General features: G+C 43.6%; 1 protein-coding gene and 1 long non-coding RNA gene across 2 annotated transcripts in view; one reads left to right on the forward strand and one right to left on the reverse strand.

Moving 5' to 3' along the window:
* Window positions 1-27,117, reverse strand: part of GLIS3 (GLIS family zinc finger 3) — a 578,617-nt gene that overhangs the window by 526,345 nt on the left and 25,155 nt on the right. The window lies entirely within an intron of this gene.
* Window positions 16,542-17,702, forward strand: LOC113594192 (uncharacterized). The gene is made up of 3 exons (XR_008291307.1): window positions 16,542-16,757; window positions 17,003-17,377; window positions 17,520-17,702. It is a non-coding gene; the product is annotated as an uncharacterized LOC113594192 (long non-coding RNA).

Genomic DNA, 27,117 nt, shown 5'->3' on the forward strand with positions numbered 1-27,117 from the left:
CATCAGTTTCAGGTGCACGGCATAGTGATTTGACAACTCTATACCTTATGCTACGCTCACCACAAGTGTCCCTGCCATCTGTCACCATGCAACACTATGACAGTACCATTGCCGACATTCCCTAGGCTGTGCCTTTCATCCCCGGATTTATTCCTTCCGTAACTGGAAGGCTGTATTTCCCACCCCACTTCACCATCCTCCCACCTCCTCCCTCAAGCAACCATCGGTTTGTTCTTTGTATTTATGGGTCTGTTTCTGCCTTTTTAAGTTGGTTTTGCTTTTTAGATTGCACATATAAGTGAAATCATATGGTATTTGTCTTTCTCTGTTCAAGTTCACTTAGCATAATACTCTCTAGGTCCATCCATGTTGTTGCAAATGGCAAGATCTCATTCTTTTCTATGATTGCGTGCTACTCCCGTGTGTGTGTGTGCGCGCGCACACATACCACAGCTTCAGCATCCATCAATGGGGTTCTTTCCATTATCTTGGCTATTGGAAGTAATGCTGCAATAAACATAGGGTGTATACATCTTTTCAGACTAGTGTTTTCATTTTTTCTGGGTAAATACCCAGTAGTAGAATTCGTGGATTGTATGGTCCTTTTTTAAACTTTTTGAGGAACCTCCATTCTGTTTTCCATAGTGGCTACAACAAAAATTCCCACCAACAGTGCACAAGGGTTCCTTTTTCTCCACATCCTTGACAAAATTTATTATGTCTTGTCTTTTTGATATCAGCCATTCTGACAGGTATAAGGTATCTCACTGTGGTTTTGATCTCCATTTCCTTAATAATTAGTGATATTGAGCATCTTTTCATGTATCTGCTGGCCATCTTTATGTCTACTTGGTTCCTCTGCCCATTTTTTAATTGGGTTCTTTGTTTCTTTAGTGTTAAGTTCTATAAACATATATATGTTAGTTATTTATATATTTTAGATATTAACATTAATCACTTACTGGATAGATCATTTGCAAATATCTTCTCCCATTCAGTAGTTTGTCTCTTTGTTTTGTTGACAGTTTCCTTCACTATGCAAAACCTTTTTACTTTGGTGTAGTCCAAACAGTTTATCTTAGTTTTTGTTTCCCTTGCCCAAGGACACAGACCTATAAATATGTTTCTAAGGCCAGTGTCAAAGACACCTCTGCCTATGTTTTCTTCTAGGAGTTTTATGCTTTAGGTCTCACATTTACGTTTTTGATCCATACTAATTTTAGCTTTGAACTTCTGTTACGTAAGTGAAATCTGATGGAACAATGGAGCAGAAGCATGAGCAGAGGAGACACGTTCAGCATGCGTGTCTGCCGCTGTTTCTTGCTGCTGCGTCTGCACTTAGCATGTGTGACGCCCCGTGAGTATAGAGTCCTGGTAAATCTACATGCACGGAAGTTCAGGAAGACTCAAAGTGAGTACAAGGTGAGCAAGTTACATCTACAGTTGAGTAAACTGACACCTTAGAGAGGCCGCTTTTCCACCTGAACCAGAATTTGCTTTGAACATAGAAAGACAGAAACACAAATGACCAAGGACCCTATCAGATTCTTTCTTTTCTTTTCTTTCCTTTTTTTTTTTTAGGAAGCAACTTTATTCATGCCAGCATGGCTCAACTGGGTTCGTACCCAAAGAACTGAGCCCCCAATGCCACATGCCGCAGTTTTTTATAGATTTTCTTTTTTTTTTTTTTTGTCTCCCATATATGGTAACACACAAACATGCTGTCTGATTAAGTGGTCTCATCATATTCTTTCTTTATCATGTTACTTCTCAGGATTGGCCGACCACTTATGCTGAAAATGATGTCACAGAAGGAAAGGAAAGGTAGGGCAACCCTTAGCTCCTTTTCCTTCAAATTCTTCCTTATTTATCAGGAGAGAATGTTGGTAGAAGGTGCACATATCAAGAAGTGAAATTAAAAAGCTGAGTTAGTTTTGTGCAGTGATTCCACTGTTCTGGTAAGAACAAAATGCATATGCGTGTATGAGCTCTGAAATACAAACCGTATATGACTACACTGATTCAGCATACAAGTTAAAACTTCATATTTACACTTACAACTGGCATGAAAACATGTCAGAGACATCCCAAATGTATTTCAGAGTCACCTGGGGAGGCTGGGGTTCTTGCGGTCCACTGAAAACCTACTGAAGCAGAATTTGGAAGTGGCTTGGGGGGTGAGGGGAGGGTTAAAGCTCTTCAATGTGATTCTGAGAGAGTCGATCCATAAACCAGCCTTCAGGAACCACTGCTCTAGGATGATGAACCGTTAAAGCCACGTATGTTTCTGAGGCCCGTCTCAATTCACAAGAAGAATCCATTCAAACTCTACAAATGTTATGCATGACCCCTGGACAAACTCTCTTTCTGGAGTCTATAAAAGACTTCCTAACACTCAGAGCGAAATTAATGATTTTTCGTTATCTGGAGGAAAGACGTGACTTTCAAAACTGTAACTATGGAAGAATTTCTAGCACGTGTATACACCTTTGTGACAGAGATGTTTCACATCTCGCAAGGAGTGAACGGGCGGCAGGATGCTTCCCCCGGTGACACAAGAAACCTCGGTCCAGATACATACATACCTCTGCTATCTGATCTTCCACGGACGCACAGAGAAGGGCCTGCCCATCGCAGCCACCTCAGTGATGCTGCTTTCTGATTAGATGCTGGAACTTCCAAGTACTGCTGCTCCCAGAGCAGTTACAAAAGGAGTTGGAACAGCTCCCTTCCTCTGAAGCAACAGCCTTGATGGGCTAAACCCTCTACTCCACCCACCCCTCCAAAGGAAAAAGACAGAAGGTGCTGGTAGCCGACTTTGACTATCCTGAAACTTCCACCTCACAGCATATTTTAAAAGAACCAATAGTAGGCCTTCCAGCCAATGAGTGACCACTCCCTAAGAAGACATCTCACGCAGACCCAGTCTGAGGCCCTCAAGACAGCTAGGCCTGTGCAGGCCAAGCTCCTTCTTGGAGAACTACCCCCCGCCCCCATTCTGATGAGGCTGTCGATCCAGATATCACATGTACCCCAGCATGAGGACAGAAATGAGACCTCTGTTAGCAGCAGGGCCTTCCCGCTGGCCCTCCGGGATGACTGAGTCCACATCACAGAAAATGCAGGTAACGCTCAAAGGCCAAAAAAGTTAGCTACGCTTTTCAGAGAGAACCAGAACCAGTGTTATTGTGCATATCCTTCTCAACACACACATACACACACGCGCGCATACATGACTGAATACACGGGTTTGAAATCCACATTTTACCTGAATACACCTTGAGCATTTTCCCAAGAGATGGAACATTCTTCTACAATTTGCCATTGATCATCTGCGACAGCATGCCCTTAGATGAGCTATCCCAGCCTGCTCCCCACTGTTGAGCATGTACATCACTCTGACTTTTCATTATTGTAAATAATGCTCTGCTCTATCTGCTTGATCTTCAAGGCAAAGCCTGTCTTCTCCTGACACAAGACACCGTTCTTAGTCCTTTACCATTCTGTAAAACTGACCCCTACCGTCAGCACTCTCTGAAGGAGAAGGAATGCTCCCAGGTTTGGAGGGAAGGGGGGTTTCAATCAAGCCTGATCGACCCCCGAATTTCTCCTTCACCAGAAGCGAAAGGGATCTGAATGTTCTTGTAGAACAGAACCTGGGTTTTCTGTAGGGCACGAGCATGGGTATAAAGAAAAGGGGTGTACCAAATTACAACATATACAAATCTCCTTTTTACCTGTGATGAAGGAGAACAACTTTTGTCTATTTTAGCACATAAAGACACGACCTGTGTGCTTGTGCTACATTTAACCTAAGATAAACCCCCGAATTCTCCTACATCTGACCCGTGCTCTCTCTGGGCTGTGCAAGGGTACCATCTTGTGGCTGATACAAAAGATAATCAGAAGACACTTAGCTTCCTAGCGTGTGATCGTATGAGAAATACCAGCTAAGTACAACAGCAAGACCCTCTTTAACAAAATGTTTGCTTCTACAGGAACAGAATATACATGTCACCGTTTATTGGCTTTTTCAAAAATGTGTGCATATACAGCAAATGCTCAGAGAGCTTCCTGTCCCCAAGTGATACCATTCTGATATGAGCCGAAGTGTTTCAGAACCTTCTAAACACTAATACTTGAGAGAAAAAAATGACATTGTGAGTATTTAGCTCTCTGGTTTTGACAAGAAGTCATTTATTTAAAAAAAAAGGGGGGGGGCGCCTGGGTGGCTCGGTCGGTTAAGCATCTGACTTCAGCTCAGGTCATAATCTTGCACTCCGTGAGTTCGAGCCCCTCATCAGGCTCTGCACCAACAGCTCAGCGCCTGGAACCTGCTTCGGATTCTGTGTCTCCCTCTCTCTACCCCTCTCCTGTTCGTGCTTTGTCTCTCTCTCAAAAAAAAAAAAAAAAAAAAAAAAAAAAAAAAAAAAAAAAAAAATTAAATAAATAAATAATGGACCAGGGAGTAGGGTCCGGGTGGATCCATGATTTAAAAAATAAATACATACATACATACATACAAACTCTGGAGCAGTGAAAAGATCACACGGGCAGGTGTTAGAATAACCAGGCTGTAATCCTGGCTGCATAAGTTTCAGAGATCTTGGGTCACCGAACTCGCTAGTTCCTGATCCTTCCTGTGGAAAAGGCAAAGACTACATCTCACAGAGATGCTGGGGTCACACGCAAAAGCACTGGAGTCAGCTAAAGCAGCAGGCAGAATGGAAAGCCTTATTACATCCATTCAGAACAGCTGGATTAGCAACCTGGCTTGCTCTAAAGAAATCATTTAGCCTTGCTCCTTAAATATTCTCAGATATGATCCTACCAGAGAGACCGTCCCTCAAAGAGGGGCAAAGGGTTCCGCTCAGAGGAAGTTAGGAGGGAAAGGGGTCAGCAAGGAAAGGTTCAGAAAGAAAAACCGACCGTCTTTTAGGGGTCAGGCGCCTCAAGTGTTAGGAGAATCTGCAGAGGATTTTCAGAGGCTGAAGACAGTCATTCTAAACCAAACCTTTAAAAAAGCAATGGGTTACAATGTCCAGTAAAATGCTGGACCTGTGACAGCTTGGAGCCGGGAGCCTGCTTCAGATTCTCTGTCTCCCTCTCTCTCTCTCTCTCGCTCTCTCTGCCCCTCCCCTGCTTGTGCTCTCTCTCTCTCTAAAAAATAAACATTTTAAAAAATGATAATGAGTAATAAATTAAATAAAATCCTGGATCTCTGCTCTCTAAGCACAAGAGCAACAGAAGAAATCACAAAAGACAAGACTGACCTACTTCCTTCTCTTTACTGTTATACTTCATAAGCCAAAGGTCCAAACACAAAACTGAAAGACGGAAAATTTTATTTTTTTAAGTCATTTGCAACACATGACAGTAGGGCTCATGTAACTGGTTTGTTTAGCACTATACCCAAGGGTATAGATGTAAGTAGACGCCTTATAAGAGAAGAAATATAATTTCTTAAACCATATGAAAAAGAAAGCTCAACCTTTTGTAGTCAAATATGTACAGGGGGCACCTGGGTGGCTCAGTTGTTTAAGCGTCCGACTCTGGCTCAGGTCATGATCTCGCGGTTCATGAGTTCAAGCCCGGCATCTGTTGTCAGCGTAAAGCCCACTTGGGATCCTCTGTCTCCCTCTCTCGCTGCCCCACCCACACTCGTTCCCTCTTTCTCTCAAAAATAAGCTTTTAAAAAATAATAAAACTTTTTAAAAATTAAAACTACTAGATACTATTTTGCACCTATCAGACACAAAAAGAAAAAAAAAATTTTTTTTTCGTGAGAATACCCAATGCTGAAAAAGCTGTATTGAGACAGTCATGAATCCCTACTAGAAGAGGATACAGGCACAATCTTTCCAGGAAGCATTTTGGCAACGTGCATCAAGATGCTTACAGATGTGCATGTTCTCTGAGTCATCACTGATTCTACTGCTGGAGTCTGAATAGTGCAAAGGACAAGAGTGCAGGCTCTAAGCCAGGTCACCTGAAACTCTCCCAGCCCCACCGCTTACTGGCTAAACAACCGGGCAAGAAAATACCTAACTTCTTCGTGCCTCAGATTCCTCATCCGTAAAATAAGGCCATAATGTTACCCTATTTCACCAAGTACTATGAAGATTATACCGGTAAATGTAAGCCACCTAGAATACGGCTGGTACATCGTAAGATGTATTACTATTATTAATATTATTGCTATTTTCATCATTGGAAGAATCCAGCAGTAATCTGGAAGTTGCACTGGTTGAGGACACATGTACTGAGCAGTATTTTTGGTTGGGCAATGGAGTACACAACAGTTATTGTCTCTGACTTAAAAAGTTCATTACACAGCTGCAAAAAAACAAAACGAAAACAGAAAACTACACGTCTATTGAAGTAAAAGATTGAATAACATACTGTGGATTACTCTACCGTCAGTAAAACTTATCTTTATGAGGCTTAATTTCTTCATCTGGTACATGGATATATCACAGATTCCTTAAGAGGATCAGAAGAGTCATGAATACGAGGTAGTTTTGGACATAGTAAAGTAATATCTAAATGCCAGTTATTATTTGTTAGGGTCTACAGAAGGTCAATTATGAAAATAATTTTAATATTCACTGAACATTTGCTATGTGCTAGATATTGTACACACATTATCTCATATAACTCCTTAAAAGCTACCTGGTTTACAATACGAAAGTACACAATGCCAATTAAATTAGAATTTCAGATAAATAATGAATAATTCTTTTAGTATAAACATGTCCAAAATGCAATTCTTCAGTATTTATCTGAACTATTTGAAACATACTTGTATTAAAAATTATTCGTTGTTTATCTGAAGCATTTGAAACGTACTTATACTACAAACTTATTTGCTATTTACCTGAAATTAAAATTTACCTGGGCATCCTGTAAATCCCACATCCTTGCAACCCCACATCGATCCTATGAAATAAATACAATAATTACATATGTGAGAGAGAGTCAGAAACAATCTTAGTTGGTCCAATGAAAGATCACCCATCACTCCTATTATGGATCAGAAAGAGAAGGAAGTGTTAAGTCAAAAAGCAGAACAAGAAAGCCCGGAAATTATTTCCCGGTTCTCACTGCTGTGTTATCGTTGCTTAAAATGTTACAATTTCTCAGAATACATTAAGCCCAAATTCAAACACTAAACATAAAAACCTGTTGCAAAGCCAAATCTAAATGACTTTGGGATTATCAGCCATTTTGGAAGATTGACAATATCCGTCCCTTCTTTTAGTGCGAATTATCTAGAGATGGGAGAATAAACATGTAAACGCTTATAAGCTGTTTTGAGTTGATGAGGTTTCAGGTTCTGGGAGCAAAACCTCGGGTTGCTTCATTTCTATTGGATGGTGGCAATTGACTTGTTTTCTGCTGTTTCAGTGGACCTTGAAATTATCATGACTGTTTGCTTCAGTCACATCAGTGTGCGTCATCCCTCACCATTTGCAATGAGCACCACTCAGGGAATAAACTGTTAATTCACAGTGGCCTTGGTGATGAGAGAGGCATTTTCAAACATATTTTTGCTCTTGGAGAAAAGATGTCACTTTACTTTTGCAAAAGGCAGGTGCCAATATTCAGTATGTGTCACGGTACATTGCAAAGGATGGAATCAAGAGTGTGTGTGTGTACGTCTTGTAACACTAATACCAATCAAAGAAGAGAGAGAGAGAGAAAGACATAGAGATCTGAACTGGCTTCCGATCTCAACTCTAGAATTAACTAGTCGTGTGACCTTCAACTAGTCCCTTACTCTTTCTGAGCCCAATTTTCACCATCCACAGCCTGACATCAATATCTGCTCTACTCCACAGGAGTACTTTGGCGCAAGGTTGTAAATCTAGAAAGCATCTTGGCTGTGTGCTACTAAGAGAAGAAAGATTATAACTGGTTCAAAGCAAAGTGATTTCAGAAACAAGAGGCAAACTTCAAATCATTACTGCCCATCTGCAAAGTCTGATAATACAGTATTCCATTAAAGACAATACTTTTAAAAGCACCAAAGGAGATGAGAATAAAAATGTCAGAGCTGAAGGCAAAGGTCTCTATCAGTGCATCTCTCTTTAATGTGATCAGTCATGCAGGGAATCTGTTAAACATGTGTATTTCTGGGCCACACACCAGAGATCATAAATCAGTAGAACTGGAGTTAGCCAAAGAATCTGCATATTTAATAAGCTCCCTGGGTGATTGAGAAGCAGGTGGTCTATTTAAAACACTTGGAGAAACACTGGTCATTATCAATCAAATACAAACACATAGTTAAGGTTTTTAAAGACAATAAAGTAAAATAAAACTGGTAGAAAGCAAAAAGTAGACTTGATTCAATATAAAGTTCTGGAACAGGAGAGACAAGACATCCCAACAGTAGGGCAGGAGAGAGGAAGTCACAGCATATCTATTCTCTCAAAATGTCTCTCAGGTTGATCTACAAGAGCCAGCTGGTGAAGACGATGGAGGAAAATGGGCAAACCGAAGAGTCAAAGAGGCAATACAAATTGGAAGAAAAACAGGGGAAGACAGAAACTGCCACAGGATACACAGTCTTTGGAATAGTAGTGCTGTTGAGTCCTACAAATATGGGAGAGATTCAGGACAGTCACTGGTCAGAGGAGAAAATCAATTCATCGAAAAGGAGGTTAAACAGTAAAAACATCACTGTCCTTATCAGAAAATGATATGCAATGTTCATGGAAAGGTTGTTGGTGTGAAATAAATCAAAGTATGTTCAACATGAAATTACCTTTTAAAAATATCCCACGAGAATTTCAGGAGATGAAAAAGCACTTTGAAAAGCATAAAGGGGGCACCTGGGTGGCTCAGTCAGTTAAGTGTCCAACTTCAGCTCAGGTCATGGTCTCCCAGTTTGCAAGTTCAAGCCCCACGTTGGGCTCTGCACTAACAGCTCAGAGCCTGGAGCCTGCTTCAGATTCTGTCTCCCTCTCTCTCTCTCTGCCCCTCCCCCATTCTCACTCTGTCCGTATCACCCAAATATAAACATTTTAAAAATTAAAAAAAATAAAATCATAAAGAATAAATGATACAGTTATTACTTGTAGTATTTTTTGTGACTATCAAATTCATTCACTGCTGGTGTGCTTTGGAAGCTAGCTAAGGAGGGCTGTATGGTATTATCTTTGGATCCCCAGTGCCTACCACAGTGTCTAACATATAACAGGCACTAACCAGGTGGATCAGTGGGTGGATGGGTAGATGGAAGGGTGAGTGAATCAGGTTAACACAAAAGACAAGGGAAGAGGTGCAAGTTCACATGGCATTCACCAAACTTCACAAGCATCATTCTCTACTTGGATGGCACTGCCCAGTTGTTGTCACGAGACTTGGGCACATTTTAGTACTAAACCCTGCTGGCAGTCATGCATGAACCTCTGACTGAGGTGTGTTTATGGTCTTCCTGAAGGAAGTACATCTTGATTCATTTAACCTGATGTGCCCGTTACCTAATTGCTGTCCCCCAGCTCCACACCTACGTTCTTCCATCAATTCTATATGGCTGGGTCTTGCTTACTACAAACTCCATCACCCAGACTCCCCCAGGAGCTGGTTTTCTGTTAAATTCTAGCAAGAGAAAGAGACATTATTTCCTTCTCATATTCTTTTGCTTCTGGTGTTTCTGGAAACAGCTGCAGCCTGTCCGTGATCTAAGCTCCTGCTGTTAACTGCCCTTCTTTGGTGGTCCACGTACTGGCCAGGGATTCCACTGTCTGCAGTCCTCGTACTGGCTACATGGAACCCCTAGAAACCCGGCTTTTATAACAATCTCTGTTCCCTTTTATTTCCCTAGTCCCCAGAATTACTAGCTGCTTCCTACAGATACCTACTTCTCTAAGTATTATTCTATTTACTTCTCAAGTCCCCTTCTTTAGCTCGTCCAACCCTTCAAACATCCATAAAACCAACACATGTATTAAATTCCCCGTATTTGAAAATTCTTTTGAAACAGAACTGGTTTCTGTTTTTCTGCCCATACTCTGACTGACACACTTGGTAAAAATCAGGGTGTTTTTTTTTTAATGTAATAGGATTACACTAGGTTTTGAAAGCACAGGTTCCAGAACATTTAATTTGTTCCCTAAGGGTCCAGAATAGAAACTGAAATTAAATTGTAGAATTAGATTATCGTGAAATCACATATATAGGGGATAAAATGCCTTCCCCTTATCCTGGAGTGGCTCCTTGTTTTGATTACTTTACTATTGTTATTTTGCAACCCCTTTGCTTTTTTACACAGACCTACAGTTATTTCCTCCTCCTGGAAGCCTCACCTGATTACCCCAGCTAACCTTGATCTAACTTGATCTTACTCTGAATTCTTTTGGTTCTTCGGTTCTCTGATTTAGTGACTATTTCTCTGGGTATGTTATCAATCAGTCTTGCCCTGACTCACTCCCCACACCCAAGCAATCATAGGAATTCTCAGAAAAACTGGTACAGATACCAAGACCTCACTCCCCCTCCTAACCTCCTAAACCAGAATTTCTGGAGTGAGGAAACCAGGAGGCAGGGTAGAGAAGGCATATATATGTTTTTTACAGTCCTCAGATAATACACCCCTCAAGATCAGGGCCCTTCCATTTCTCATGCAGCATTTACTGTGCCTAACACAGTTTCAGCAGATGCAGTAAAAATATGTCCCTTTTTCCAATGAAGTGACTGAGTGAAGATTCCTAGGAAGACCAGGTGGTGTCACTCCTGCCTAATTAATATTTCTGGGCCAATGAAAAGCATCTCATGTAGCAAAATTTGATCTTCCCTGGACACAATGGCTCTGCACCTGAATCCACCCTTCCATTGGTTTTCTGGCCTCAGAGAGAACTGTATAAGCTTCACCAAGAAAACAGAGCAAAACGTCAACAATGCAGACAACTCGGGTTCTCTGAAAAGAAGTGACGGCAAGTGCTGAGACTGCTAGACTTCCTGCCAGGAGGTAAGCCTCCCCCTGCCCCTGAGGCCCAGAGCTCACTGCATTAGGTTCTGGGCATTAGCATTCTAGAGAGCAAGCTTAGGAAACCAATGCTTAGTGAGCTAGCGAGGTAACACCAAACAGACTGCATTTTTATTCACCTCCTGCAACCCCATTCGTTTTCAGTGACATTTGGAGTTGTTATTTGAAAATTTAATTTTCCTTTTACGTCTACTACTCTCACGTTGTGGACTTAAATTATTCCTCATTGCTAGATGAGCAACCCAATCTAGGTTTACCGTGAGCCATTTATTAGGCGACTTCTATGGCGATCTACAACCCTCACCTATGACAGAAGCTGTTTAGTAACTACTTCCAATTACTAACAGGCTGAGAATGGCATGTTTTCCAAAAGCGGTTTCCACACAAACTCAGACCTAACTACATTTTAACATTTCTGAATTCGAATTATCCAGTTGTATTAAAAATCCATGAAGATGGTTAAAAGGAAACGGACTCTAGATTTATGGGTCCAAAGGAGGCCTCCAAATGTCCCCGATAACCCTTCTTAGGTTACACGTTGATCTCCCCCATTTGAGCATCTACCTCCAGAAGAGGCACATTTGGATAATCAGCCCTTTCTTCATACTAAGTGGCCACCAAATTATTGTGTTCACAGACTTAAATTTCAATGAAGAGGGAAGTACTGAATGGCGAACAAATCTCCAGTAGTAGAAACTGCACCCCCCCCCATTCTTCACTAGCTGGGTGGTCCTTGAATCCCTAACCATCCCCAGACCCCTCTCCTTCAAACCTACCGCCTACACTGACCCTGCTTTCCCAGCGAACAGCCAGCTTATGCTAGCATTTCGTAACAACCTGCTGGAGTGTGTGTATCCTTTGCTGCCAGCCAATCAACCATTTCACCTACAGGCGTCCAGCTTGTTCCCTCTGTTCCCCACTTAACGCTGAAAAAGCGGTGCGCATTTGGGGTTACCAGCTACCTTCCAACACTCTGTTCAGGGGCTGTGTCAAAGATGTTTCCAAGTTTTCCTCCCACTTTGTGGGACACATGCGTAGTGGTGAACTCAGGTTGCGGAACCGTGATGACTTCTGGGTTTCAGTAATGGGGGGCGGGGGGGAAGGGGGCGCTTAGAAACAGCCGCCATGCTGCCAGGCAACAAATATGGAGCAGCTGCTTAGACAATACTCTTCATTTGGCCAGGACTCACTATCATGGGAAAAGAACTTTCTAGAGACTCCATATGACGATGAAAGTTAAGTTTCTAAGTTGCCGATATCAGCTCTGCATTCTTTAACAAGGACTACTGCCCACGGTCAAGTGTGTGCCAGCAACAATGCAATTCATTCCTCCTTCCCTGCCATCTTGTTTTCCTTCTGTTCCTTTCTCTTCCTTTCTTTTGCTCCCTTCCTTCCTTCTTTCCTTTCTTGTTCTCCTGTTACAAACTTCTTTCTTAACAAATTTCTTTTTGAGAAGTCTGTAACGCCAGCTGGTTACTATCTACTAACTTGTGGGTCCTCCTCTCACCACGACCCCTTCCCCCTCACTCCCACCCACTCAACCCCCACCCACCAACACAACCCTGGTGTTCAAAACACGTCATATGAAAGACTTTGCACTCCTTGTACCAGAACTGGAAAACTGAGCCTCAATCGAAATGCTGTTGCACAACACTGGGTTGTGACCGTTACCACTATTTGAGATCACGTGGCAACGTCCGGCTCTCCCATTTCCTGATATTGCCCTGCAGAGAGCCAGAAACCAAGGGCAGGCCTCGGCCTTTTAGAAGACGCTTGCAGAATGGCAATGGAGTAAGAGATCTGGAAGTGTGTTTCCAATTTCTAAATAAAGAAAACTCTCCGGACATGCATCAGGGACAGTGTACTGTCCCCGGTGAAATGACAGCAGCTAGAGTAACATTCGTTGCAGTTTGACAGGTCTGTTTCTGCAACCCCTTGCGCCCCCCACACTCATTTTCTCCTCCACCTCCCTCTGCAAACAAAAACTTCAGAGATTCCCAAAAGCCCAAAGATAGGACCTGCTACCTGCTACTCAATAGCTACGTCTTCAAAGCCATACAGATGTTAGGTTCCTTCATGGACTTTAGACCTGGCCTGGGATTCTCTCTCTCTCTCTCTCAAAAATAAATAAATATTAAAAAAAATTTTTTTCTTAAGTTGAGTCCAATGGGAATAAAAAGCAGAACACAAAGAATATAATCAATGATATTTTAACAGCTGTGTAATGGGATAGATGGTAGCTATTACTAGTGAACATAGCATAACGTATCAACCTGTCAAATCACTGAGTTGTACATCTAAAATGAATTTAACATTGTGGGTCAACTATACCTCCTCCCGAAAGAAAGAAAGAAAGGAAGAAAGAAAGAAAGAAAGAAAGAAAGGGAAAGAAAGAGAGAAAGAGAGAGAGAAAGAGAAAGAGAGAAAGAGAGAAAGAGAGAAAGAGAGAAAGAGAGAAAGAAAGAAAGAAAGAAAGAAAGAAAGAAAGAAAGAAAGAAAGAAAGAGAGAAAGAGAGAGAGAAAGAAAACCGGAAGTTGAGTCATGCCCCTGACACCATAAAAATCCTAGAAGGAAAACACAGCCAGTAATCTCCTAGACTTGGATCTTGGCAACGATTTTCTAAACCTGACTCGACTTCACAAGCAAAGGCAACAAAAACAAAAATAAACAAATAGGATGACATCACGCGAAAAAGTTTCTGCACAGCAAATTAAAGCATCAACAAAATGAAAAGGCAACCGGCTAAATGGGAGAAAGCATTTATAAATCATACATCTGATAAGCAGTAAATACCCAAACTCTACAAAGAAATCATACAAATTTACAGCAAAAAGACAAACCATTTAAAACTCTCAGTGTCACTAATCATCAGGGAAATGTAAATTAAAACCACCATAAGTCATCACCTCACACCTGTCAGACTGGCTGTTATCAAAGACAAGAAATAACAAGTGCTGGGCCGGGTACGGATAAAAGGGAAAGCTGTGGGCTGTTGGTGGAATGTAAATTAGTACAACCACTATGGAAAATAGGATGGGGTTCCTCAAAAAATCAAAAATTAAAAAGAGAAATATTGTATCATTCTACTTCTGGGTATTCATCTGAAGAAAACAAAAACACTAATTCCAAAAGATAGATAGATTCTTCAATGTCACTGCAGCATTACTGACCACAGTCAAGATGTGGAAATAACCTAAGTGTCTATCGATGAACGAATGGATCAAGGAATTGTTGTACATACATACACATATATGCAACGGAATATTATTCAGCCATAAAAAAGAATGGAATCTTGGGGCACCTGGGTGGCTCAGTCAGTTAAGCGTCCGACTTCAGCCCAGGTCATGATCTCGGGATTCATGAGTTCAATCCCTGTGTCAGGCTCTGTGCTGACAGCTCAGAGCCTAGAGCCTACTTCTGATTCTGTGTCTCCCTCTCTCTGCCCCTCCCCAGCTCAGGCTCTGTCTCCCTCTCTCTCAATAAATAAACGTTTAAAAAAAATTTTTAAAAAAGAATGGAATCTTGCCATTTACAACAACGTGGATGGATCTTAAGAGCATTATGCCAAGTGAAACAAGGCAGAGAAAGACAAATGCCGTATGATCTCACTTACATGTGGAATCTAAAAAACAAACGAAAAAACAAGCACACACATACAGAGAACAGATTGGTGACTGTCAGGGTGGGGGTGGGGTGGGGGGGTGAAAGGGGTCAAAAGGTACAAATTTCCAGTTATAAAATAAGTCAGTCACAGGGATGTCACGTACAGCATGGTGACTATAGTTAACAATACTGTATTGTGTATTTGAAAGTTGCTAAGAAAATAAGTCTGAAAAGCACTCACCATAAGAAAAACATGCTTTGAAGCTTTGTATGGTGACAGAGAATAACTAGCCGTACTGTGGTAACCATTTTGCAACTTCAGCAAATTACCGAATCATTATGTTGCACAGCTGAAACTAATATAATGTTATATGTCAATTACACCTTAGTAAAAAAAACACACACACCAAAAAAAACAAATAAAAAAAAAAGAAATTGAGCCTTGCCAAGGTAAAGGCAACTGGGAAACATCCTGGGCTTTCCACCTGTTTTCTCTAACAAGGTATCAGGACAACAACAAACAAAAAACTCACTGGAATGACTTAGCAGATTGGAGATGGCAAAAGAATCTGCGACCTTTGACACAGATCAATAAAACTTATCTTAAGATCAGAGAGGGGGAAAAAAAAAAAACAAGATTAGCCAGCGATTCCAAAATCTATTCTAATGACTGCTATCCCGCCTCCCTCTAGGGTGCTCCCTCGTGTGGTCTTTTCCCTTTCAAGGAAGCTGTGCCCATATTCCAGAATCCAAAGGCTGTGGGGGAAAACAACTTACCTTGTCTGGACGTCCCACAGTGCACAGGCCCACTTCAGGCCTTCCAAACGCTGCTGAAATTCATATGAAATATGGGCCTTTACAGTCTGTATTCCCAAAGGCTCTTTGGATATTGAACTAATTAAAAAATTTAGAGTTCAAGACAACGATCTGAACAAAAAAAAATAACCAGCTGAATATACACTCCTTGGTCCTGGATCGATGACAGTATCTGGACTTCCACACAGGACAATCACATCACGTGAAGCCAGAAAACCACACGGTAAAGATGCTTGCCCTCGAGAACTGTACGCACACTGCACTGGTTCCAAAGTGCGGTGGGTATGCAGTGGATATGTGAACAGAGGTTCAAGTCAGTTCAAATTTATTGAGCACCTACTACATTTCAGGCACTGTTCTGATCCTACAAAGGCACAAATAGCGCACGTCATCAGAAGTCGGCCTGGGCTCACAAAGAGTCTATCAGGAATTCGCATCGTGGGAACTTCGCGGGCCTGGTGGGCGTGAGTTCCTGGTGAAAACAGGCACCATCTCCACCTTCGCGGCTTCGAGCTTGCTGGCGGTGACGTTCAGTGCGAGCCCCATCATCGGGGTCAGCGGAGGGGCTGAAGCAGCTGGGCCAGTCGAACCCGGCTCCCACCCTGCGCAGAGAGCATCATCAAGGAGCCCGGGGAGCACACCATGGCGGGTGCCGATGAGCTGCACCTATTAGCCTGAACGACCTGGAGGAAGCCCACACCTGCATCCCCACCAAGAAATCCAATCCGGTCGTCTCGTGCTGCAGCACAGTCAGCAAGGCGTTGCACGTGCCGTGTCTCCCCAAGTCCTCCCCACAAGCAAGCACGGTGACTGCGACGCAAGGCGAGGCCCCTCCCCGACGGTGGAGCGAGGGCATGAACAAGGCGTGGGTGTCCGCCCGCCAGGAACGCAAGCAGCCGCCCACGCCTGGCCGAGAGCGCCAGTGGGCGATGGCCGAGACCTGCCAGTTACTTGACCCCAACACCCTCCCTGGCTTCAGCCAGCGCGCGCTGCACCTCCCCCCGCCAGCAGGCGGCGCGGCGGCGAAGCCCCAGTGGGCCTGCGCGGAGCAGCTGGCGCTTCGACGTCTGCCACGGGGCGCTGCGCGCAGGCGCCCTCCGGGTCATCGTCACGCCGCGCGGCCTCTGCGTAGGCGTGGTGATGGCGCCGCCCCGGCTGGCGGAGCCCGTCGGCCTCGTGGAGGCCTCGCGTCAGGCTTGGGGGGTTGGCTGCATCTACTGCACCCTGAACGGGGAGCGGAGTCCCAGGTGGCGGGTGCCCCGGTGTTGGTCGTGGACGCCCATCGAGCCCGCTGGCTTCACCGCTGACCTGAGGTCCCACGCGGCGGCCAGGCCTTCCCCTGCTGTGGGTTTGACCTCTGGCAGGTCCCGCCCAGAGGCTCCTCCCCCACGACAGCAGCCCCAGCCAGAGGGTGCCCTGAGCGAAGGCATCCTACCCTCGGGGCCCTGAGCAGGACACAGCACAGCACCCCGATCGCCCGCAGAGACTGTCCAGACGCAGGGTGCCCCCCCCGACAGTTTTGCGGGGCGCACTCCGTGTCATTGCGCAACGTGAACGCTGGATGCCATTTCCTTCAATATTTATTTCAGGATTGCAAGGGCAAGACGAATGCCCTCAGCAGTGCGGGGAAGGAAGGGATGCGACGCCCAACACTTTTATTTATTTATGTATGTGTGTGTTTATTTCATTTCGTTTCTTCAGAGGGAAACTCAAATGCCCAGAAAATCAGTAAATAAACGCATTAAGAGGTTTATTTGGGTAAATGGCCCCTATTGGATTTTTCCCCCAGAAAAAGAGAAGGAACAGGCAAGCAGGTGGGCTTTTCTGTTTGGACAGAAACTTCAAGGCAGGAAATCTTGTGCCGTGTCACATTGAGCACCTCCAGCTGTGATGGTGCCAGTGGAGTCATAAATTTGAGATGGCGGTAAAAGAAAAAAGACAATCTGTCCGGGGCGGAGAGACAGGTAAATAGACAGCATAGCGTGATAAGTGCAACAACACAGAAGGTTGTAAGATAGCGCAGAGACAGGAGTGGTTAACTCCGTGTTGGGATGGAGTATTTCATTCATCCCTTCATTCTGTAAGCATTTCCTGGACACACACTAGGTGCTGCAATGGACAAAAACCCGGACAAATATGTTTTCCAGCAGAAAGGAAAAGAGACATTTCAAGCAGAGGAGACCACATACGTGCATAGATGTCTGAAAGATGATGGTGTGCGTGAAGAACTGTAAGACACTCCAAATGGAGAATAAAAAGTGGAGAAAAGCAGCAGATGTGGCTGAAGTGTGCAATTACTCATACTATGGATTCAACGCAATAATTCATACTATATGCAGGAAACAGCATGAGTGAGTTGTGTGGAGGCTCAAACCCCAGACAGTGTTTCTGCATATTAGGTGATCGGTAAAGTCTTAAGCTTCTAGTAGAGTCTAGGTGCCTGTACCGTGGGAATGCTTAACATTTCTGGCCTCAGCCTGCACCCTTGGAGGTGGGGAGGGCCCTGTTAAGTGGCATCAGAGAATCACCTCACTCTCTCTCTTGGGCGGGAGGACCCTCAGCTGGTGGTGTCTCACGGTCCACCAAGGGGCAGGACAAGTGCCATCAGCTGTAGCGTGGCTACTTCTCCTTATGCTAACTTCCTCACCTTTCCTGAATTCCCCTGGGAGATTTAGGTTATTCTTTTCCTAAAGCATTTCACGTGTGACCCAAAGCAGTAGGAAGTTGGGGGCAGAAAGAGAAATTATGCCTTAAAAAAAAAATAGTGGGGGCACCTGGGTGGCTCAGTCGGTTAAGCCTCCGACTTCAGCTCAGGTCACGATCTCGCGGTCCATGGGTTCGAGCCCCACGTCGGGCTCTGGGCTGATGGCTCAGAGCCTGGAGCCTGCTTCCGATTCTGTGTCTCCCTCTCTCTCTGCCCCTCCCCCGTTCATACTCTGTCTCTCTCTGTCTCAAAAATAAAAATAAACGTTAAAAATTTTTTTTTTAAAAAATAGTGAACACTGTTATATCTCAGAAGGAGAACAAGTGTCTATTTGGGCTTTTAGAGAGAAAGTATCTCCAGTAGGCTCATGCCCTTCCTCACTCTTCCTCGGTTTCCCCTTATTCATGCCCCACTCCTCCCTGTCTACCTCCCCCTCCCCTTTCTATCACTGCCTCCTCTGCCAGCCACTTCCTGAGTCTGGAATATTCTACAACCTCGAGTTTCAGCTGGATACCAGTCGAGGCTTCCTCTGACCCACCACCCTCCATACATTCCTTCCGTAGGGTGCACTCTCTTGTGGAGGGGACATGCCCCGAGGGTACTTCACCTCCAGTGGGCCTGCCCCCAATTTGCTTTCTGACTTTCCTTAAAGACCAAGAAACCTCATCTGTGAGAGAAGTTGTTTCTTCTAAAGGCTACCCTGTTTATAAAGAGTGTGTTCTCTTATTAATATAGCTTTAACCTTGCTCCTTGTGAATTAGTAACAATAGACTAGATCTCTCTCCTGGTATGGTCTTTATTAAGTCTTTCCACATTAACTGGAAATTCACTCTGCCTGGATCACCTAAAACAATGGACTGTACTCCAATAGTTTCTTCCTCATTCCCAGGTTTCTTCCTGATAAAAGTCTAAGAGGTAGGTGAGTGACTGTGTGTGTGTGTGTGTGTGTGTGTGTGTGTGTGTGTGTGTGTGTTGGGGTAGGTAAGGTGTGACAGTTTGTTGAACCAGATATGTAAATATTTATTTGAAATTTAAAAATAATCCCATTTCTCCATCTCCATTGAGAGCAGGAAAACCAGAGAGAGGCTTGCATTGTTAAAGGATTTCAGTAAAGCACTTAGCACAAGGAAACACACATTCAATACCTGAAGGCTATTATTCCTACAAAAAGTGGATCTCCTTTTGCACCCCTGGGGCCTTAGGATGGGCTGGTCTAGGTAGAACCTATCTCTTCCCTGGCTTAGCTGGGGTTTTATGGCCCCTCTTGGAGAAAAGCGTCTAAAGTCAATTACCTCTCTCAGTACAGCCTGGAACTGATTCTAATAGGAAACATGGTTGCAGCTTTTTTTTTTTTTTCTCTATCAGCTCCCCTCCAAGACTTGAATATGTTCTCTTCTCCCAGGATTGCCCCAAAAATGCAACATCCATTGGAAATCTTGAAGCTAAGGCAGGAAGGATACACTTTATGATATACTTTTGTTTCTGGATGAATTAATCATTTACTTCTGTCAGTGGTGGGAGCACCTCAAAGCAGCCCCATTCTCTGAGTCAATACTATGGCACTTAACGTGACAAAGGCAAACACACCAGAGTACACAGAGATGTCGCTTGCCAGAGTGAAATAACTGGAGTAACTGGAAAAAACCCAGAGCTATTTTAGGTCACTATTCCTCCTGAATCATTGCTTCCACTTTATTGCTTACATATTGGAGCTTAATTTGTTTTTTAAAGTGAGGGGGTTTTGGGGGGCAGCTGGGTGTCTCAGTCGGTTAAGCGTCTGACTTGGGCTCAGGTCATGATCTCACAGCTCCTGAGTTTGAGCCCCACATCCAACTCTGCTGACAGCTCAGAGCCTGGAGCCCACTTTGAATTTCTGTGTCTCCTCCTCTCTATGCCCATACCCCGCTCACACTCCACCTCTCTGTCTCAAAAATAAATAAACATTAAAAAATAAATAAAAATAAAAATAAAGTGAGGGAGTTTTTCCTAATCCAGCAATCCCACTCGAGGGAATTTGATAGAAATAAAAGCACCTTTGCATCGTGGTGCATGTAAACCTTGTTTAATGCAGCATTATTTATAAGATCAAATTTAAAAAGTAAATTTTTCTTTTACATTAGCTTGCTGTTGCTAGATTTTGAAGGAAAAGCTAATAGAGAACATGATTTGTTTTAATAATGAAGATAGCAGGGGTGACCAGGAAAAAAAAACTTCAAGATGACATTATGACTCAGTGGACTTGTTATGGTTTATTGTCTAACTTGGCCTTTCAACAAGAGGCTAATATATACCAGAACTGGCAGCAGGAAATATCTGATGCCAGGCAAGTCTTTGTTTTCCTTTGGACAAGGAAGAAGTCTTTGGTCAATAATTCAGAACCTCAGAAAAACAGCCTCCAAAACAAAACGTCATGCTGCCAGCTCCCAGTTCATTTATGCTCCAAGCACATTCAGTCGGGTGGCAGAGATTTATTAAGCAACTATTATGTGTCAGGCAGGGTGCTAGGTAAGATGACTAAGAGTTGGGTCAGCTCTCAAGGCAGTCTAGTTGGTTGGAGATGGGGAGGGCGACAGACACGTGCACGAAGAGGATGCTGGTGATGACGACAACGGGACTCGTGTGCGGAGAGAAGAGCATCCCTGGTCATAGGAATAAAGGTGTGGGTGTGTATGGGTGAGCCTGTGGACATTCGGTCCGATCAGGGTCAGAAATGCAAGATAAGGCGAGGTAGGAGAACCTGTGTAACCAGGTAGAAACTGTGAAGACCAGTCTTTGCCAGACCACAGAAGATTTTTGTCCTATTCTATGGGACTTGGAGGTTTTTCTTGTAGGCAATGAGAAGCCACTCAAAGATGTTCCAAAGGAGAAGCTGGAGTTGGAGGCAAATTTTACATTTCAAATAGATCACTCCAGACTCAGATAGGCACATGCCCAAAGGCAGGTCCAGGCAGGTGACAAAGGCAAGAGTCTCAGTAAGAAATGGTGGGGCCTGGGGCACCTGGGTGGCTCAGGCTCAGGTCATGATCTTCACGGTTCGTGAGTTTGAGCCCCATGTCGGGCTCTGTGCTGACAGCTCGGAGCCTGGAGCCTGCTTCGGATTCTGTGTCTCCCTCTCTCTCTGCTCCTCCCCCACTCATTCTCTCTCTGTCTCTGTCTCTCTCTCTCTCTCTCAAAAATGAATAAAAATGTAAAAAAAAAAAATTTTTTTTTGAAAGAAATGCTAGGGCCTGCTTGTGGGCAGCGGTAACAGGGATGGAGAGGAAGAAGTACTGCCTCAGAGATTTACACTGAAACAAGTAGGATGATGTGACTGATTGGATACAGAGGATTCCTAAGACGACTCCCAGGATTTTGGTTCAGTGGCCTGGGTGGATAAAGGTAAATAATAGAGCAAGACAGGCGCATTCTTTAAGGGCCAAGTCCTGCACTTGACTCTCTGTATATCGTGACGTACTAAATATTCATGGCTCCTGTTCTCATAGTTAACCATCTAGAGGGGGAGACAGACATTAATCCAAAAAGTCACATAAAGATGTCATTGCAAATTGTCCTTGTGCTAGGTACTATAATGGAAAAGGGAGGCTATTACAAGACAGTGTAAGTACCTGGTGTGCAAGCAACAGGAGGTCACGGAATATGGAACATAATATATATTATTTCTCAGGAAATAATATACAGCGGGTAAAGTCACCCAAGAAAAGCGGTAGGCCAAGGATGAAACCCTAGGTAACAGCAAATGGGAGAGGAGGACTGAAAAGGAGGTAAAAGGCGGAAAGATGGACGGAAAAAAATAGAAGCAAAGTTTGTTATGGAAGACAAGCAGAAAATTTCAAGAGACAATATTCCAACAGTTAAATTTAGCCCAGAGGAAAAGGAACATAAGGACTAAAAAGTCCCACCAATTGTTACGTATGGAGGTGACCGGTAATCTTGACAAGCAGTTCCCGTAGAATCAGAAGCCGGATCGTAGTGAGTGGAAGAGTGAGAGGTGAGAAACTGTTGAAGGGAAAAGAGAAAGACCTTGCAGGGTTGTTAGAGGGGCATTGAAGGAAAGGAGGGCTGGACTTCAGGAGTAGAGAAACTTAACAGCAGGCTGAAATTACAGGGAAGGAGAGCAAGGGTCCCAGAGGAAATGAAAAGGCTGGGATCAAAAGAACAAGCAGAAGGGGTGGCTTTGATTTGCAGGAGAGCATCCTATCCTTCTAGACTGGCAGGAAGAAGTAAAGGTGGGTGCAGAGGTGGGTGTGTTTGTAGAGAGAAGCCGGGAACGTGAGGGTTCGTGACCAAAGACCTCACCCCGGTGCATCGTGAAGGCGATGACTTCTCTGCTGGAAACCAGGACCTGAAGGAAGTAGACAGGTGAGCAGCAGTTGCCGAAAGGAAAAGAAGAGAAGCTGGCAGGGGACAAGTAAAAGGGCTGAGCTGCCAGGCTGTCCCTGGCTTTGCAGCAGAGCCAACCCAGCCAGAGATGTGATTTTCTAAGTGACGTGTTAACATCACTTAACAACCTGGGTTCTGAAGGAAACTCACCTTGCGTGAATGATCCCGAGACTGAGTTTTGCCTGGAGGCTGTGGCGAAAAGCCAGGCTGCGGGAGAATTCAGAGATTGAGTGGGTTCGCAGTTTAGGTGATTGACCATGTGGGCCAGATCAAGGAAGGAAATGAGTGACGTGAGGAGAGGAATGATTGCGATAATACCCTGAGATTGAAGGAGCAGAGAACGCTAGGACGCTGAAGGACAAGAGTGTTGAGAAAGGAAGTGCAAGAGATCGGAAAAGATTTGAGGTGTGGTCAGAGAATGGGCTGCTCAGGATTTATGGTCTGGAGTGGTTCTGAGCCAAAGATGGACATGGCTTCAGCAGAGTGGAGTTTGCTGGAGTTGGGATTACGACACCGAGGCTCACGTGTTGGGTGGCTCATCCACACAGGCATCTCAACACCTGCAGGATCAGCAGATAAGGGGCAGGGGTGGAGAAGCAAAGGGCTCAAGTGTGGTGAACTCGTTGGATTGGTCAGGGGTCTACAATTTACAGTGATCAGAAGGGGAAGAAAGCACAGCCTCCTGGCAGGGCCCTGAAAGGAACAGGGATTTTTATCCATTAATGTAGGGGTGACGTTTGAAGCAGCCCTGGGGTCTTACTTTCCTAGGGTTGCCATTACAGTACCACAAAATCAGGTGCCTTAAAACAACAGAAATGGACTCTCTCGCAGTTCTGGAAGCTTGAACTCTGACATGAAGGTGTCAGCAGGGTTGGTCCCTTCTGGACGCTCTGAGGAAGGGACGGCTCTTCTAGTTTCACATTGCCACTGGCAACCCTTGGTCCTCCTTGGCTTGTAGATGCATCACTCCAACCTCGGCCTCCAGCATCACCTGGTGTTCTCTTATGTCTTCACATCTTATAAGGGCACCAGGCTGGATTCAGGGCCCACCCTACTCCACTACTCCAATATGACCTCATCTTATCTTAACTCATATAACGATCTTATTTCCAAGTAAGATCACATTCTGATGTACTTTGGGGTGGGCGGAGGTTAAGACGTCAACATATCTTTTGCATGGGATACAATTCAGCCCATTACACTTGGGCAATTGGGAAAAAAAAAAAAACAATTCTATCACTAGACCATGAGTCACATGAGGAACAGAATGTACATCTTTTTTGGAAAGGGACATTGGGGCAGCAAGCCCCTCTGTCACTTCACAATCACTTATCTTCTCTGAGTCTCAATTTCCTCCTCTATAAAATAGGGCATTCCTACTTCAGAAATCAATTGCAGGGATTACATGAGGTAATGTATATATAGAACCTAGAGCATGGCTTCACACATGCTCAATAAATGGCAGCCTTTTTATATTATAAAACAACTCTTCAACTGCAATAATAATAGAAAGAACTCCTGTTATACCTTTTTCACAGATCCACCTATTGCTTACGATATCCATTTTTCTCCATTTGTTTCTTATACATGTATGCCTGTCTCTCTATACATACACACACGTTCTATTTCTATTTCTATTTCTATTTCTATTTCTATTTCTATTTCTATTTCTATCTCCACGATTTTTCTTCCCTAAACCATTTGAAAGTAAGTTTGGAGGCACTGTGCCCTTCACTGATAATCAGTGCATATTTGGGGGCACCTGGGTGGCTCAGTCGGTTGAGTGTCCGACTTTGGCTCAGGTCTTACAGTCCATGAGTTTGAGCCATTCGAGCCCCACGTCGGGCTCTGTGCTGACAGCTCAGAGCCTGGAGCCTGTTTCAGATTCTGTGTCTCCCTCTCTCTCTGTCTCAGTCTCTCTCTGTCTCTCAAAAATAAACAAACATTAAAAAAATGATAATCATAATCAGTGTATATATCATAAGAACAAGGATGTCCTCTTACATAACCACAGTGTGATTATCGAAAACAGTAATTCCACTTGATACAATACTGTTATATAGTCCATATTCTTTTTTTTAAGATCCTACTTTAGGTTTACAACAAACTTGTGAGGAGGGTACAGAGATTTCCCATATATCCACTGTCCTCACATATGCATAGCCTCCCATTATCAACATCATTCACCAGAATGGTACATTCTTTACCAAGGATGAACTTACATCGACATGTCATAGTCGCCCAAAGTCCGTTGTTTATCTTAGGGTTCACTCTTGGTATTATATGCTCTATGGGTTTTTTTTTTTTAATGTTTAATTATTTTTGAGAGAGAGAGAGAGAGAGAGCGAGAGAGCAGAGCGTGAGTGGGGGAGGGGCAGAGAGAGAGACACACACACAGAATCCAAGGCAGGCTCCAGGCTCTGGGCTGTCAGCACAGAGCCCGATGCGGGGCTGGAATCTACCAACCATGAGATAATGACCTGAGCTGAAGTTGGAAGCTTAACCATGAGAGCCACCTAGGCGCCCCTTTGACAAATGTGTAATGACATACACATTGTATGTCACCATCATGATAATCATCATAACATCATACGGAATTTTTTCACCCCCCTAAACACCCTCTATGCATCTGTCTCCACCCCAACCCCTGGCAACCACTAATATTTTTTATTGTCTCCATAGTTTTGTCTTTTACAGAATGTCATGTAGGTGTAATCATAACGTATATGGCCTTTTCAGATTGGATTATTTCACTTAGTAATATTAAGGTTCATCCACGCCTTTTCGTGACTTGATAGCTCATTTCTTTTTAGTGCTTAATGATATTCCATTGCCATTTACCTACTAAAGGACATCTTGGTTGCTTCCAAGGTTTAGCAATTACGAGTAAAGTTGCTATAAACGTATGTGTGCAAGTTTTGGTGCAGATCGAAGTTTTTAGCACCTTTGGGTAAATACCAAGGAACATGATTGCTGGATTGTCTGGCAAGGGAGTGTTGAGTTTTGTAAGAAGTCACCAAACTGCCTTCCGAAGGCGCTGTACCGTTTTGCGTCTCCATCAGCAACAAAAGAGAGCGCCTGGTGCTCTACGTCCTTGGCATTTGGTGCTGGCCATGTTCAAGTTGGCCGTTCCAGACTGGTACCTCATTGTTTTAATTTGCGCTTCCCTGATGACATATGATGTCCAGCGCCTTCCATATTCAGATTTCATCCGTTATGTAATGCTATATTTTCGATTTGGTTTTTCCCAGTCCAGGATCTAATCCTGTATCATACGTTGCATTAGTTTCATGTTTCTTTCATCCTCTTTGATCTGGAGCGGTTTCTTCACCTTTCTCTGTGGGACGTGGCCTGATATCTACCAAGAGTACAAGCCAGTGATTTCTTGAGTGTCCCTCAGGTTGGGTTTGCCTGAAATTTCTTCATGCTTAGATTCAGGTTATTCATATTTATCAGGAAAACCAAAGAAGTAATGTTGTGTCTTTCCTGGTACATCACATCAGGAGGTACGTGATGTTAGTTTGTCCGTGTTTAGTGATTAACTTTGATCACTTAATTAATACAAGACAGTTACTTTTTTGGTCATTGTTGTTAAAAATTCAAAAGGGTCTCTGTTTTCATCTGATTCTATTTTAACTGACAATAAAATCCCTATCTTTCCTGTGACCTTTATAGCTCAGTGGGCCTGAGTTTGGAGTTTTTACCCTAATCACAGAGTAACCGAAACTGGGACAGAAAACAGCCCTGATGGCTGAACCAGTCCACCTAATGGATGCACAGGCTGAACATGGTTCCATTGAAGGCTCAATGCCAAGAAAATAGTTCCCAATTTTTAGAAAAGTCTCTTCCATATTCTGCATTTACCTTTGACTGCACTTCTTTCTGAATTTATTGTGTCTGCCCTTGGCCACTGACCCTGAAGACTCAGGATTCTTCCCAAAGAATGCATAAAGAACGAGGTTTGCAGCTTTCCTATCTTTCTTCTGGGAGAGTTCAATTCAATTACATTGTTTATCATTATTATTATTTCAGAGCCCCTAACTCAGACTAAATGAGGAATCTGGGGCTGTTCTGAGCCTTTAGCCTCTCAGGAAACATGGAGTTAGGCTTTGGTACCTATGCTTCAAATACAGAAGAATTCTTTATGGTTATAGTTCTTGAGCAATCACCAAAGGAAAACAACCTTCAAGATTTAATTTGATGAAGGGGCACCTGGGTGGTTCAGTCAGCTAAGCGTCTTGACTTTAGCTCAGGTCACGATCTCACGGTTTGTGAGTTTGAGCCCCGCATCAGGCTGTATGCTGACAGCTCGGAGCCTGGAGCCTGCTTTGTATTCTGTGTCTCCTTCTCCCTCTGCCCCTCTCCCGCTCATGCTCTCTCTCTCTCTCTCTCTCTCTCTCTCTCTCTCTCTCAAAAATAAACATTTTTTAAAAAATATTTAATTTGATGGTACTGTGTATCGTTGAGTGGAGTGGAAGGAAGAAGAGTTACCTTTAACTCAGATGAAATAGATCTGAGAAATAATCCCTTCCATTCAAAGGTCAGCTTTGCACGTCATGCCAAAGTATTTCAGAAATGGTGGCCCACTGCATTCATTTGATTTTCCCAAAGAGAACCTGA

Source organism: Acinonyx jubatus, chromosome D4 (assembly GCF_027475565.1).
Source record: "Acinonyx jubatus isolate Ajub_Pintada_27869175 chromosome D4, VMU_Ajub_asm_v1.0, whole genome shotgun sequence".
NCBI lineage: Eukaryota > Metazoa > Chordata > Mammalia > Carnivora > Felidae > Acinonyx > Acinonyx jubatus.